The sequence below is a fragment of the Balaenoptera ricei genome, chromosome 1 (assembly GCF_028023285.1).
Source record: "Balaenoptera ricei isolate mBalRic1 chromosome 1, mBalRic1.hap2, whole genome shotgun sequence".
NCBI lineage: Eukaryota > Metazoa > Chordata > Mammalia > Artiodactyla > Balaenopteridae > Balaenoptera > Balaenoptera ricei.
The window spans coordinates 95749355-95765032 of NC_082639.1; positions in this window are offsets into that span (position 1 = coordinate 95749355).

Here is a 15678-nt window from a genome sequence, read left to right on the forward strand (position 1 = left end):
ATGCTCTAAGTCTTCAACCAACACATGCTGCAGTCAACACGAAGAGATAAAACGACAGCAGTAGCAATAGAAACTCACCTCCATCTTGGGGTCTCTGGACATCAAGGAGTAAACTGGTTGAAGGACCTTGAAATACAGATGAGCAATCCTGTCATTCTAAATCATCTTTCTTTTTTTTTTTTTTTTTTAATAGTTGGAAGTAGGCTGCAATTGAATAATAGAGCAAAACCTGATCATGCTGTGCCTGCTTCTTCTGGGTACCTTCGACTGTAAGAAATCAGCTTTGAAGACTACATAGGGAACCTCTGATGTAATCTAAACTTGTCTTTTTTTGTTGCTGTTGTTGTTCTTTTAAGAGCATTCAAAAATACTGAGTTTGACTCTGTTTTAATTTTCAAATTCTCTCCCTCTGCTCCTAGCTCAAGATTTCTATTTACCCATGAAAGCAAATAGGAGATGGCTCTGAGTAGTATATCCTAGGCCACGCCCAGAGGTCAGGTAGTCACGGATTTTGTATCCAGTGTATGGTGTTTCTAGATTAAAATATGTTCAGAGGTAATGTGATAGAAGGCTCCCTCTGCAATGACTGCATTTGATTACGCTCTGGTAATTCTATCAGCTAACTCTATCTCAGAAATGTAGGGTGCCCACAAATGCAGTGTCTGTGACTGTAACCGCACACCATTCAGGGCGATGGTCTGGCTTCATCCAGCTATTGTTGAGTGGCGGTAGGAAGACACTGTGAAGGAGCAACAAACCAATCCAATCCTCCCTCGAGAGCCAATAGATGTATTATTCATAGTCAGCAGTGTAGGCTTAGCAATGTAGGCTTAGCAATGTAGGCTTTCCGTGAGTGTACGCAAATTTGATGAGCAGCTGCTACAAGTTATTTATCCTGAAACTGTTTTAAAAGAACAAAAAATTTTTTTGAAACTGAGCAAACTAGTGTATGGAGAAGATTCCTCTTGGTGTTGTACCAGCAGCCTTTGCTTATTTTTCTTGCCCTTTGGTGGTCAGTGCTGTCCTTTTATCCAATTTTCCCATTGACATAGCCAGGTAATCATCATAGATTGTTGGATTTGTATTGTAAACAATGGACCTTTGCTGTGCGTTGGGAACATTTAGAAAACTCTTACCAGTTGATTTTCTAAAAATAATTCTTACCACCAATTTCAAAACACGCTTGATTTAAAGAAGTATAATATTTTTAAAAATACCTCATCCTTTCCCTAAACTTTCTAGCTTGAGTTTGGCAACCTCTGCCTAGAGATAAGAAGGGCCAGAATATTTTAGGAAAATTCTTTCTCTTTTGTTTAAAGACTTGCCCTTCTTTTCCTCACATTCTACCCCCTGTCTAAGGGAAGAACATTGACGTGAAATTATCAATAAATGTTTTAAAGAATAAAATGTCAAATATATTGTACACCAATGCCTGATCTATGTTCCTCAAAATGATTTCTGAAAGTTATGATTTTGACAAAAAGTCTAACCTTGCATTAGAAAAAAATCTAAGGGATGAATCCCCAAATCTCTATGTGGTAGGATTACAGGTAAATTTTATTTTATTATTAGAGCTGTCCCTTCATTTATTAAACAGATATTTATTGAAAATACCTAGTAGGTGCAAAACACTATGCTAGGTCGTGGACTGAAAAGGAAATATAGAAAATGGTTAGGCGTGTAGATTTTGGTGCCAGACTGAGTTTGTAGCTAGACTCTGTTACTTATTAGCTGTGCAACTTTGGACAAGTTGCTTAACTTCTCTGTTCTTCAGTTTGTCCATCTGTAAAAAGGTGACATTAATAGCACAGATAGGGTTGTGAGGATCATAGGAGTTGTTTTTTAAAATCATCACTTATATAGTACTTACTATGTGCCTTACACTGTTCTAAGCACTTTACAAATATTAATTCATTAATTGCATGCAAAGGATTTAGAATATTGTGTGTTATAAATGGTGATAATTACTATGAAAGATAGGAAAAGAATGTGAGAAAGGAAGGAAAACTTTCCTGAGATAGGATAGGCAGGAAAGAGCTTTCTGAGGACATACTTTTCAAGATGGAGCCCGAAGGATGCAAAACCAGCCATGCAAAGAGTTGGGGCAGAGTGTTCTGGGCACAGGTAAAATGTATGCAAAGACTGGAAGATGAAAAAAAAACTATGTGTATTGGTGAAGCTAAAAGGAGCTAGCATGGGTGATGGAAGTGAAGATGAAAGAAATGGATGTCTTCAAGACATAAAGCATATTTTGGAGGAAAAATCAACAGAACCTGGAACTGTGCTTGTGAAGGTAGGTGAGGATAAGGGAGGAATTAATCATGACTCTTTGGTCATGCTTTCTTGTATTTCCAAGTATTTTATAATACAGATCATTTGAATCAATAAGGAAATGACCCCAAAGAGCAAAGGACATGAATTAACAGAAAAGGAAATATACATGGCATTGAAAACTATGAAAAGATGATTATCTAAACATATAGAAAAATGATCGCCCTTTTTCTATGGTTTAAACATACTTGTAGTCAAATAACATTTACTGAGTACTTAACAATAGTTCTCTATACCTCATACAGACACTTCATGCTCTGGGGACAGCAGGACATGATTTTGAATCCTGGTTCTGCCACTTTCTAGACTCACAATTTTGGGCAATTGACTTATTTTCCTACTTTGTAAAATGGTGATGACAACTCTACCTCAAAGGCTTAACGTATGAATAAAATAAGACAATGCACTTACTTAGTCCAGTGTCTGTCATGTAGTATGTCCAATAAATGGTAACCATTACTATGGAACCGAAGTCCTTACGCTGTATAAATCGTCCTCCACACTCACCCTCATCCTGATGAACCAGTTATGTATCTGGATATCCATGAAGATAGCAATGCTTTCTAAATCATTGTAGCATGTTGGGGCTGGATTATGCTTATTTTAGCTTTAATGCGTGCATAGAGTTCAGAACAGTGTGCGGCACATAATGTCTGATAAATACCACCTTTAAAAAAAATTGTTAACTATTACATAAACTATCTCTTTCAGTACTTCAAAATTTTAGCTTTTTAAACCAATCTGTAGTTTTATCTAAAAGATAAGGATTTAAAATGTAAATCTGTTAAAAATTAAACCCTTGTAGAAAAAAACAGCTGGACGTCCCTGGTGGCGCACTGATTAAGAATCCACCTGCCAATGTAGGGGACACGGGTTCGATCCCTGGTCCAGGAAGATCCACATGCTGCAGAGCAACTAGGCCCGTGAGCCACAACTACTGAAGCCTACGCACCTAGAGCCTGTGCTCCACAACAAGAGAAGCCACCGCAATGAGAAGCCCGCGCACCGCACGAAGAGTAGCGCACACTCTCCGCAACTAGAGAAAGCCCGCGCACGGCAACGAAGACCCAACGCAGCCAAAAATTTTTTTAAAAAAAGAAAAAAAAAAAAATAACAGCACTATTTCCCTAACCCCTTTCTTATAAAAAGCACAAAGCTCTTTAAATAGTAATCAATTAGACTCCCCCCAAGTAAAGTAAATATTACCTAATCCAACACCAAAATGCCAACTTTTATTGGACAGTTTTAGCTGCTATATTAAAATACTGGAAGCGACAAACACATAAAAAGTAAATAATACTCAACACTTAGCCTTTTATGATAGGCTTGTGTAGGCTTAATAAACAATCATTAATTAAGACTCACAACACTCAGGTGAGGTATCTCTTCACCCTCTCAAGCAATATCATCATCTCAGATGGAACCTCAGTACAGTGCTAAACGATTTAGGACAGGAAATAATTACCTGCTCAAAAGATAACAGCACTTTGCATCTAAATAATGCTTTTTAACCAAGAGTATCTAGCCACATTACAAACTCTAAGAGACTTAATAAACACTCTGAGACTTAATAAAAACACCCTCAGAGACTTAATAAGTATCTCTCTTTAACCTCATGGAATAGGTTGAAGGAGAGGAAGCAGTTTAGCCAAAATTATGCAGCAGGTCACTAGCAGTGAGAATTTAGTTCCTTGGATTCAAGTACTAGGTGGGAAGTAAAGAAAGTGAATGTTTATTGAGGGCATACTATGTGCTGGGCCCTTTGTGTATATCCTCTCATCAATTCTCTCCAGGCCCCCCCCCCCCAAAGATAAATACTGTATCATCCCTCCTTTAGGATGAGGAAATGAGCTCAGAGGAGCAGCTAGGATAGGTCAGTCTGACTCCAAATCCAACTTGCTTCCTCTCCTATCAGACCACATGTCACAAAATGGAAGAGGAAATAGAAGTGGTCAGACTCACCATTTTTTTTTTTAACAGTATTGGTGATTGTATCAGTTTCCTACTGCTGCTTTAACAAATTTTCACAAACTTGTGGCTTAAAACAGCACGAACTTCTTATCTTTCAGTTCTGGAGATCAGAAGTCCAAAAATGGGTTTCACCGAGCTAAAATCAAGGTGTCAGCAGGCTGCATTCCTTCTAGAGGCTCTAGGGGGGAATCCATTCCCTTGCCTTCCCCAACTTCTAAAGACTATCTGCATTCCTTGGCCTGTGACCCCTTCTTCCATCTTCAAAGCCAACATGACAGCATCTTCAAATCTCATTTTGACTCTGACTCTCCTGCCTCCCTCTTCACTTACAAGGACCCCTGTGATTACAAAAGTGGTTCCACTCAGGGCTTCCCTGGTGGCGCAGTGGTTGAGAATCTGCCTGCTAATGCAGGGGACACGGGTTCGAGCCCTGGTCTGGGAAGATCCCACATGCCACGGAGCAACTAGGCCCGTGAGCAAGAACTACTGAGCCTGCGCGTCTGGAACCTGTGCTCCGCAACAAGAGAGGCCACGATAGTGAGAGGCGCGCGCACCGCGATGAAGAGTGGCCCCCGCTTGCCGCAACTAGAGAAAGCCCTCGCACAGAAACGAAGACCCAACACAGCCAAAAATAAATAAATAAAAAAAAAAAAAAAAAAAAAGTGGTTCCACTCAGATAATCCAAGATAGTCTCCTCATCTCAAGATCCCTAACTTAATCACATTTATAAAGTCCCTTTTGACATGTAAAGTAGTATATTCACAGGTTCCAGGGACAAGGATGTGGACATCTATGGGTACCATTATTTTGCTTATCACAGTACTCTTACATTTTGGAGAATTCTTAGAAAACTAGAATCTATGCCTCATCATTTCTTCCCCAGGCAGTATCTCTTGTACCTCCAGGGGGGATTATTATCCCCAAAGCCCCTCCTAATGTGGAGCTTTGTTATTCCATGGAGCAAATTTGTTGAGATACAGTAAATACTGTAGGAGGGCATACCTCAAAAGAGGAAAGTTTTTTAAAAATGAAAAATGATAACTACTGATACATGCAACTATGTGGATGAATCTGAAAATAATTATGCTCTTTGAAAGAAGCCAGACCAAAATAAAAAAGGAGCACATATTTATATAAAATTCTAAAAAAAGCAAACTAATATATAGTGACAAAAAACAGATCAGTGGTTGCCTGGAGTTGAGATGGAGGTTAGGGGAGGGGTTTCCAAGGAGCATGAGGAAATTTTTGTGGATGGATATGATGATTGAGGTGATAGTTTCACAGATGTGTACGTATGCCATTTAAACATCAAACTTAACAAATTATGCACTTCAAGTATGTGCTGTTTATTATTTGCCAGTTATAGCTCAATAAAGCTGTTTTTTAAAAATCCATGAAAAGAAACTTTAAAATCTACCAAGGCACACAAGAACTTCATAAATGAGGTTATAGAGCCAGAGAGAAACTGCATCACATTGCTGTGACCTTATCTATATAGCTCTTCAGAAAATTCTCAAACACCTCATTCAGATATTATCATTTCAGGAGGACTGAAGATTTGCAAGTATAACACATTGGGGAGTTTCTTTTGCATGTTATCTGAGCTCCTTAGCATGGCACATGAGGCCCCTGGTGAACTGTGGCTTCCTCCCTCTTCAACCTGTCTTCCTGCCACACCTTGACTTGAAATTCATGCTTCAACAATGCCAAGCTCTTTATAGCTGCCAAGCTCACCGGGTGTTCTATGTCTCCATATGCCCTTCCTCCCTGGCCTCTTGGGCCAGGAGAGGTCATCACTTCCTCCTCTGCCAACCCCGTCCCTTGTACAACCTTCCTTAGTTGCACTTTCCCCACCGTATGGTAAATAATTGTTTCCGTCTGTCTCTGTCACAGGCCTGTCTGTACTCCCAACTTTGGCATATAACAGACTCAACAGTTACTGCACGGAATGAAAATGCTCCCTGTATGTCATGGAGACAAACATCAGAGCCATTAGGGTGTCTGTAGGAAGGACATCCAGCAAAAGAGAAGTTTGGATGTTGATAGACGAAGGGATAAAGCATGGTCATGAAGTTGGTGGCAGTGACTCTTGCAGCCCAAACTAGAGCAATGGTTCTCAGTAGGAGGCAGGACCACTCCAGAGGATTTCAGAAATCTGTGGGGTGTTTGGGGTCATCACAGTGCCTGGACTCAGGGGGAGGAAGTTGCTGCTGGCATTTATTACTTCTCTCTTCCAGGAGACCAGCCTGGAAGCAAAGTACAACCAGTCCTATACATAGAAGATTAATCACATCCAGTGCCGATAGGGCTTTCATTAAGAAACACTACTCTAAAGATCGAAAGTGCTTTCTCAACAAAGACTGAAAATACTCCTCTTCCTTAGTGCTTCAGGTGAGTGTGAGGTGCATTCAGTGAAGGACCAGAGTCCTCTCCCCCAGCTACAAGCATTCACTCCCCTTGGCCCCATCTGCCTCGCCGACCACCAAGTTTCCTCTGCCCTCCTATTCTCTGCACTTCTTTTCTTTTGTTCCTCGAATACCCTGTCTCCTTCCCACCTTGGGGCCTTCCCTTCATGCTGTTCACTCTGTCTAAAGTGTCTGCCCCACCTTCCTGCTTTCTACCTGCTTATTTCTTACCCATCTCCTAGCGTATCTCTTCCTCCAGAACCTTCCCTCATCTCCTATACTAGTTCTGGTTCTCGTGATATAAGCCCTCAGAGCACTCTGTGTATCTTTAATGGCATTTATCACAATTATAAAATATTGGTGGAAGGAAGGGGGGGAGAGAAGGGGACCAGGGGAAGAAAGGAAGGGAGAGGGGAGGAAAGGAAGGGAGAGGGGAGAGAGGGAGAAAGACCCATTTGGCTGCTTGACGAGAGTGGAAAGAGCACACGGGTTTAAAAAAACAGGCTCTTAGCTCTGCTCCTTGTTAATTGAGGACCTTGATTAACTTTTCAAAGTGATTTGAACCTCAGTTTCCTCATCCATAATATGGGGATAAAGGGTATTTGTGAGGATTAAATGAGATAAGTATATAGAGTGCCTTGCTCAGTGTCTGACACATGGGGGGTACTCAATGATTGTCCAGTCTTTCTTCCCTCTTCCTCCTCTTCCCTAGTGGAAGGATATACAAGTATAGAAATTTAATTAAGAAAGCTGGACTTAAAAATTAGCCTTTATACCTAGCTGGATAGAGAGGAGACATGAATAAGCCATCTACATGGGTTTGAGGGGCTCTGAGAACTCATGAGCAACTTAAAGAAAGCCTGTGGTCAGTGGGTGGGCGATTGTGACTGATTGTGAGTAAAAGCAATGAAGAGAATTCATAGACGCTGACGTGGTGGTGTTGCTCAATATTCTTAAAAGATCTGCTCTTTTCTGCACAATCCCTCCAGCAAGCAAGCTGGCAAGTATCTGTAGGATGACCACACCTGACTTCTTGGGAGGAATTTGAGCTAACTGGGAAGTAGGGCACCTCTCAAAAGTAACTTAGTCCCTTGTGACTGTGAGTTCTGGGTCCTATCGAAGTCCTACTGATACAAAACAAAACAATGCTTTGGGAAGGGTCAGTGACACCTATCTGAGGTAGAGTCTAGCTACTAAGGTAGAAAGAGTTCTAAGCAGATATAGTTTAGATTTGCACGATTCCGTCCTCAAAGGGAACCTCTGGGCACATTTGCAATCCCATAATTAAAACTGATAATAACGTCATAAAACAGTGGTTATTATCTTCAGAGGAGAACATCTGAGTATGCATACTATCCTAGAGGCAGACAGACTCTTAGAAGTCAGACACATGGAAGATTGCTGGGGAAGTCGAAAGAGAGTCTCGCTTCCTTTCTAAGCAATCCACCCTCCTAAAGTGATCTTTGGAATAATAGGGTAGTAAATAAGTTTCATTGGGCAACTTCTTTCACATGTGATACCATGTGAATTAAGAGCACTTGATTGCTTTGCTAACAGGCAGCATGCAGATCTGCTGTTAAGCTGTGATACTGACCATCTCAACTTTAGATAACCCCAAAAGTTAACCCTGTAAAAGAACACAGCTGTTTCCTGGTTAAAGCCCTGAACTACTTGCTTCTCTTTCTCAGGCTTTGTACACCTACCATCTTTGTTCCACAAGCCCTAAAGGTTGCCGTGCTCACCTGCCTTTACCAACTCCTGTCCTGGATTTAAGATAGAAAGTTCTGCATCCTGAGACCCCCTCAATCCAGGAATGGTTAGTCACCCCAACATAAAATGGAATCCCTCACCCCACCAAATTCCTAACCTCTCTGTTATCCCCTTACTCCTAAGCACTTAATCCCGTTTTATATCTAAGTATTTTTTATACAAAGCCACCAGAAGGAAATGGCAGAGAAGCACACTTATGGGGGGATGGGGATATGCAAATCCACGGTAATTTTTCTTAGTTTTTAAACCTTAAAAAATTCCTTTATGTTTTTCTGCTTATTACAGAAAATGTGAAAAGTAGAGAAAAGTGTAAAGAGAATGCTTCAGCATAATTCTTTCTAGTGTTTATTAAACATTTTTACATACTTGGGATCATAATACACAATTTTGCAACATGCTTTTTCACTTAACGTCGATTTCCCCATGTTATTAAAAACTTTGAAATAGTTATATCCACCCTATAGGTATACTGTAATTAATCATTTCCCTAATGACAGACATTTACGTTGTATCCAATTTATCAATGTTTTAAAATAACATAACAGTAAACATTCTTGCTTGTATTTTAAATTATTTCCGCTGGATAGAGTCTTATGTGGGAAAGTATTAGGACAGAGTGTAAATATTTTAATGCTTTTAACATGTATACCAAATTAGTTTCAAAAGGCATATATTCTCATTAGCAACCTGAGAGTGATATACTGATATATACTCTGTAACACTAAACAGTAACATTTTTAAAATCTTTGTCAATTAAAAAATAATTTCAGGGAATTCCTTGGCAGTCCAGTGGTTAGGACTCCATGCTTTCACTGCTGAGGGCACAGGTTAGATCCCTGGTCAGAGACCTAAGATCCCGCAAGCTGCGCAATGCAGCCAAAAATTTAAATAATAATAATAATTTCAGTGTTGTTTTAATTTGAAGTACTTTGATAACTGGTGTGTTTAGACATTTTTCATATGTTTACTGGCCTTTTTTAAAAATTTATTTTTGGCTGCGTTGGGTCTTCGTTGCTGCGTGCGGGCTTTCTCTAGTTGCTGCGATCGGGGGCTACTCTTTGTTGCAGTGCGCGGGCTTCTCATTGCAGTGGCTTCTCTTTGATTCAGAGCACTGGCTCTAGGCGCACGGGCTTCAGTAGTTGTGGTGCGTGGGCTCACTAGTTGCGGCTTGCAGGCTCTAGAGCTCAGGCTCAGTAGTTGTGACACACAGGTTTAGTTGCTCCGCGGCATGTGGGATCTTCCCAGACCAGGGCTCAAACCCGTGTCCCCTGAATTGGCTGGTGGATTCTTAACCACTGTGCCACCAGGGAAGTCCCTATTGGCCATTTTTATTTCTTCATTTGTGAATTATCTCAGTACTTTGCTCATTTATCTATTATCCACAATACGACTAGTTATTTTATTACAAAAGTAACTAAAAAGTAATGAACACATAAAATGGGTTAGAACGTATTAATATTTATAGTGTTTTATAACTTGCTCTTTAAATAACTCAATCCAGTACATTGAGAATATCTTTCCATGTCAACCAGTGTATATCTAAGCCATCATTTTTTTTAAACAAACAACTTTTTAAAACAATATTTATTTATTTATTTACTTTTATTTGGCTGCACCGGATCTTAGTTGTGGCACATGGGGTCTTCATTGCCACGTGCAGGATCTTCATTGTAGCATGCGAGATCTTTTAGTTGTGGCATGAGAACTCTTAGTTGCAGCATGCGTGTGGGATCTAGTTCCCTGACCAGGGATCAAACCCAGGCCTCCTGCATTGGGAGCGTGGAGCCTTAACCATTGGACCACCAGGGAAGTCCCCAAGCCATCACTTTTAATGGCTGCATAATATTCCATTGTATGGATTAACAAGAACTGTTTTCACCAATCCTCTGGACATGTAAGTTGTGTCTAATATTTCCATATTAAACATGACGGTGATGAATGTGATGAACATCTGGTTCATTTATTTTGTGTACTTGTCTGATCATTTATGTAGGTAAAGTCCTAAAAAATGGAATTATTTGGTCAAGAGGTACTGAAGTTTTTGACATGTATTACAAAATCTTCCACAATGGTAATACCAATTTCCAGCCCCAAAAGCAGCACGTGAAAGGACTAATTTCACATACCCTCACCAACAGTATTATCGTTCTTTAAAATCTGCAATATGATAGGCAAAAATGGTGTCCCATTGTTTTAATTTGCATTTATTGAAACACTAGTGAAGCTGAAGTTCACATGTGGGCTCATTGTGGTTCCTTGAATTTCCATTGTAAAGTGTTGGTCCCTGCCCTTTGCCTCTCTAACAGGTTGTTGCCTTTTTTTCTGTTGGGTTGTTTCATTATAAGAGCTCTTTAAATACTAAGTATTTAGTACTAACCCTTTGTCAGTCACATCTGTCTCCATTTATCATTTTCCTTTTGACTTCACAAGAGGCAGTATAGGCAGAGACACACTGGCTCTGCTATTTACCAGCTGTGGTGGATGCTGTTCAGAGGCCCTTTACTGAATACACATCTCCCAGCTGCTGTGAGGTTGGCTACTAAGGATTACAGCTGCCCTCCTCTCTGTAGAGTTTGCCCTAGAGGGAGCTGCCATACCTGGGGAAGTTACATTTCAGCCCATCCCGATACAGGGGAACTAAAAGCCAGCACCCTTCTCTAAAGTGCGTGAGGTTTATGCTCTAAAAATTCGACAGTGAGGTTTATGCTCTAGACTCTAGAGCCCTCTCTCTATGAATCAGACCAAGGCTAAGATTTCCTTGGAGTTATTCTTGCTCAGCTCTTTTCTGTTCTCTATTCTGTTTCACTCCTTTCCTTACAGGTGCCTCCTGTAGAGCTCTCCCTCAATAAATCATGTGTCCATCTCAGGATCTGCTTCTAGGGAAGCCAATCTAAGAGTCTGTAAAATGGGGATAATATTAGTACCTACTTCATAAGGTTGTTGTGAAGATGAAATATTAATTAAAATAATAGTAATAGCAAAAATTATCTAGTATTTATTACACACTAGGCATTGTCCTAAGCAATTTACATGTATTAATTCATTTAGTCCTTATATCAGTCAGGGTCCAGGTATAATCCTTAAACAAGTAAAGTGCTTAGAACCGTGCCTGGTACATATTTAGCATCAATTAATCTTATCTATTATTATTGATTGAGTCACTCGCCATTTCAAATCAAAGATTAAGCCTGTTAATAGGTTGTTTCCCCTGTATTTTGAGGTCTCCTTCCCATGCCCCTTTTCTTAGGTATTCCTTTGGAAAGCTCTTTCCCCTTCATTTTTTTCTCTTTTATTCCAAAAGGTAGAGCTGCCAAGTCTATATTCTTGCTGAGGAACCTCCACACCCAACATTCTTTTTTTTTTTTAACATCTTTATTGGAGTATAATTGCTTTACAATGGTGTGTCGGTTTCTGCTTTATAACAAAGTGAATCAGTTATACATATACATATGTCCCCATATCTCTTCCCTCTTGCATCTCCCTCCCTCCCACCCTCCCTATCCCACCCCTCTAGGTGGTCACAAAGCACAGAGCTGATCTCCCTGTGCTATGCGGTTGCTTCCCACTAGCTATCTATTTTATGTTTGGTAGTGTATATATGTCCATGCCACTCTCTCACTTTGTCCCAGCTTACCCTTCCCCCTCCCCGTATCCTCAAGTCCATTCTGTAGTAGGTCTGCATCTTTATTCCTGTCTTGCCCCTAGGTTCTTCTGACCATTTTTTTTTTCTTTTTTGTTTTAGATTCCATATATATGTGTTAGCATACGGTATTTGTTTTTCTCTTTCTGACTTACTTCACTCTGTATGACAGTCTCTAGGTCCATCCACCTCACTACAAATAACTCAGTTTCGTTCCTTTTTATCACACCCAACATTCTGACTTTCTTTCAGTCAAGGGAGCACTGTTATTCTCTGATAGAATTGTTGGAAAAGGAAGCAACAAGCATCATCCACCGGGTTATTCAAATTTGTCTTGACTCAATGGTGTCATTTATAACTCAGAGAAAAGTCCAGCTACCCAGCTTGAGCTTTTAAAAAAAGAAGCTAAGCTTGATCTATCCTAACAACCCAGCAGGTTTAAGGTTATGCACACTCATTGCTCTCTCCCTTCTTCAAGGCACTGGAAAATGGTCAAGTAAGCCTGTGTCAACACCAGGGCATTCATCTAGTAATGTGGAAATGGTGCAGTAAGAACCCCACTGCTGTTTCCCTAGTACCCAGCGTAGTGTTTGGCACACAATAGGCATTTCAACATATGTGTTATTGAATGGATGACTGAATGAATTTACAAGGCAAGATAGAGTAATGACATCAGTTAATAGTTGTTTATATGTATCTATTTATTTGCCACTTAATATGGTCACCATTTCCTTCCTGCATCTTTAACCATCCAAGATCATTTTCCTTCTCGAAGGAGAACCCATATAGCTTCAGTCAGTGAGGGTCTGTGATGGCAAAATCAGTTTTTGTTTACCTGAAAATGCCTTTATTTCATCCTCATTTTTGAAAGATATTTCCACTGGTTAAATAATTCTAGGTTGACAGTCATTTTCTCTGACCGTAATGTCAAAGATATTCTGCTTCTGGTTTATTTTTTTGCAGTTGCAAAGTCACACGTCTTCCTAATTGTTCCATTGGTGTTTTTTTTTTTTTTTTTTTTTTTTGTCTGCGTTCGGTCTGCTGCTGAGTGCCGGCTTTCCCTGGTTGCGGCGAGCGGCAGCTACTCTTCGTTGCGGTGCGCAGGCTTCTCACCGCGGTGGCTTCTCTGTGGCGAAGCACGGGCTTCAGTAGTTGTGGCGCACGGGCTTAGTTGCTCCGCGGTATGTGGGATCTTCCCAAACCAGGGCTGGAAGCCGTGTCCCCTGCATTGGCAGGCGGATTCTTAACCACTGCACCACCAGGGGAGCCCTCTCTCGCTGGTTTTAAGGTTACTTTGTTTTCAGTGCTCTGCATTTTTATTATCTCATGTCTAGGTGTAAACTTTTTTCTTTTCTTCTTTTTAAAAATCCTGCTGAAAGTGTTGTCTATTTCTCTTCTCATCTTAGAATTTCAATCAGACATGTGTTAGATCTTCTCAGTCTATCCTCTGTGATTCTCTTTTATATAAAAAATTAGTTCAGTTCTATCTTCCAATTTGCTCATTCTCTCTTCAGAATGTCTAATCTACTGGTAAACCTGCCCATTGAATTTTAAATTCTATTTATTATGGATTTTTTTTAAAGTCTAGATTGTTTTTAAACCTGCCCATTCATTTTTTGCAGAACTTCATTATTTATATTTTCAATCTTTTATTTCTTTTATATTAAACATACTTATTTATAGTCTATGACTATTTATAATCTATGACTGTGATCTATTCCAGTTTTAAAGTCTTTATGTGTTTGATTCTGTTATCTGGTTTTTTGTTTGTTTGTTTTGGGGGGGGGGGTTCCTGCTAATTCTTGTACAAGATGCCTTGTCTCTTTGTATGATTTCTGATTTTACTGAGAGTTCACATTTCTCGGAAGTTTTTCTGTGGAAATGTTTGGGGTCTGGCTTAAGTTGGTGTCATAGTCAACTTGGGTTGACAAAATACTGTAAAGTAAAATACCATTGCTTAAAACATCTATTCCTCACAGTTCTGAAGCCTGGAAACCCAAGATCAAGGTGCTGGCAGATTCAGTGTCTGGTGAGGGTGCATTTTCTGGTTCATAGAGGGCTATCATCTCACTGTGTTCTCACATGGTGGAAGGGGTGAAGTTGCTCTCTGGGGTCTCCTTTATAAAGGCATTAATCTCATTCATGAGGGCTCCACTCTTATGACCTTATCACCACCCAAAGCCCTTATCTCCAGATACCATCACACTGGGGATTAGGTTTAAACATATGAATTTGTGGGGGTGGGGGGGCCACAAACATTCAGCCTATAGCATTTGGATTTCTCTAAACCTTTGCCGGCTGCCTGGGGGCACCACCAACCTGAATCCACTTTAAGGTAAACTATGTGCTTGAGTTTTTCAGACAACTCAGGTAGAGAAGATAATTGCCTTTGGTTAAAAAAAAAAAAAATCTCAGAGGAGATATTTCCCCCTCCATCCTATGTTAAAGCTGATTATAGGCAATTTCCTTTTGTAGTCTTCTGGAAAGAGGCTGAAGAAGCCTTTTGGGAGATCCTGGCTTTATGTGTGGAGTGTCTTATGAGATTCCTCATCTTGGCAGGAAACTGGCCTTTGTCTCTTCTTTCCATGCCTCATGAGACCATGACAGCTAAAACTCAAATTCATCTGATTTAGCCAAGACAAAGCTTGACTTCACGGTTCTACTTATCTCTTTTACTAGTTCTTAGCTTCTGAGTAATCAATCCTTACTTTCATGCTAGCTCATTGATAAATTTTCTATTTTTTTTTTTAATATTTAAAAGCATTTTAAGTTGCTTTCAGTCTGAGTTGGACAAGGTATCTATTTCATTACTGTCAGAAATGGAAGTCTACAGATTTTCTTCCCTACTTTTTATTCTGAAAAATTCCAAATTTCTAGAAAAGGTAAAATAACAATACATGAATAGTAGAGTACAAGAATAGTAGAATAGTATATATATATATATATATATGTATATATATATATATATATATATATATATATCCCCATACATCCTCACCGAGATCCAATTGTTAATATTTGGTTTGTATTTCTCTCTGTCTTTTGCTGAGCCATTTGAATATAAGTTGCAGAAGTCATGGCTCTTTACCCTTAAATATTTCAGCTTGCATCTTCTAAAAATTAAATTCTCCTATAGAGCCATAATTCCATATCTTAGAAAAATAACAGTAATTCCATAATATCATCTAATACAGTCTATATTCAAATTTCCTCTATTGTTTCTTAAACGTCTTTTATAGTCTCTCCCTTCTTCTCTCTCTCTCTCTCTCTCTTTTCTCTTTGCCCTGTCTCTCTCTGATTTAGAACTCCATCACGATTCACGTACCTTTTTTTGGTTTGTTTTTTCTGACAATGATGTTTATGAAGAGTCTGGGCTAGCTGGCTAATAGAATGTCTCAAATTCTGGATTTATTTCACAGTGCTTTTTAAAAAAATATAAACAGATAAACTTATTTCCATGTTTAAAATCTCCCACTGGCTTCTGTAACAATAAAGCCCAAACGCGTTCCCCTGGTTTACAAAGGCCTGCACGAGCTGTATGCTCTCCTCTCCCTCACTGCA